This window comes from Belonocnema kinseyi, chromosome 6 (genome assembly GCF_010883055.1).
Source record: "Belonocnema kinseyi isolate 2016_QV_RU_SX_M_011 chromosome 6, B_treatae_v1, whole genome shotgun sequence".
In the NCBI taxonomy this organism is placed as follows: domain Eukaryota; kingdom Metazoa; phylum Arthropoda; class Insecta; order Hymenoptera; family Cynipidae; genus Belonocnema; species Belonocnema kinseyi.
The window spans coordinates 53,363,289-53,364,721 of record NC_046662.1 but is presented as its reverse complement, the minus strand read 5'-3'; positions in this window follow the sequence as shown (position 1 = coordinate 53,364,721).

Here is a 1,433-nt window from a genome sequence, read left to right as displayed (position 1 = left end):
TTCTCTTGGGCTTTCTTAATCCGGGCTTTCAGGAGTGAGTACTCGAGATAGATTAGATTTGATGCATTTTGCTCACCCCTAATACTGAAGTCAAGTCCGAGTCTTTCAGCACCCTCCTCCGCTGCTTTGTACATAAATGCTCCTTTGCCCACTTCTTCGTGATTCCTGACCATTTTACGAAGACGGTCCCTTCCATTTGCAACTCTATGTGCTGTACCCAGAATAATCCTGTTGTGAATACATTCAAGACTCAATATTCCGCGACCCCCTTGACGGCGTGAGATGTACAGTCGCGGAACGGAAGACTTAAGATGCATACTTTTTTTCATGTGCATAACGTTTCTTGTCCCGATATCAAGAGATCTGAGCTTGTTCTTCGTCCATGGAACTACTCCAAATGAATAGAGTAGTACCGGGACGGCAAGCATGTTCGTTGTAGATACTTTGTTCCTCGCCGACAGTTCGAAAGACCAAATCTGTCGGATGAGACGTTTGTATCTGCTTCGGAGAGTAACCTTTATAGATGTCACATCCTGAATGCGGCTCTGTGGCACGCCCAGGTATGTGTAAGTCTCTCCAGCGCAAAGGTGTCGTATGGCGCTTCTATCAACGAGCTCAGGATCTTCAGGGATGCCATTAAGTTCTGCTCGCTTCAAATAAACCTTGCCGCATTTGTCTAATCCTAGTTCCATTCTAATTTCCTTAGTATATCGTTCGACAATCCCCAGAGCTAGATGCAGTTGCTCTCTGTTTTTAGCATAGATCTTAAGATCGTCCATGTAAAATACATGAGTGACCTTGTACTTTCGATCCGCAGGTCTGCCGCACAAGTACCCGTCGGAATGGCGCAGTGCTAGAGATAGTGGCAATAATGTAAGGCAAAAGAAGAGTGGGCTCATGGTGTCGCCCTGAAAGACTCCTCTCTGAAACGTGACCTTGTTAGTTGTCACACGTTTTTTGCCAGATGAGATAGTAAATCTGCTTTTCCAAAGCGGCATCAATCTCTCTATGCACCAAATTATTTGCCGATGAGCCTTTAAGATTTCCAAAAGACAGATGATAAGTCTATGGGATGTAGAATCGAAAGCTTTCCGATCATCAATTCAGGCCATCGATAGTTCACGCTGGTAGAATGCTGCATCTTTGCAGACACATCTATCGATGAGCAGGTTCTCCCGACATCCGCCTGCGCCTTTCTTTGAGCGTAGTTGTTCATACATTTCTTGCCATACAGGTTCAATTGCCCGAACAATCCTATCATTTAGGATAGCTGTGAATATCTTATCTTAATTCCTTCGGGACCACCCCTGGACAATTGTCCGCGACTGCCTATTTATTTTTGCAACCATATTCAGCAGAAACCCTTGGTACAGGGCCCCTCTATCCGCAACCCGAGGACGCGTTCGGTGGCTTTGTCATAGGCCCTTCGGTTA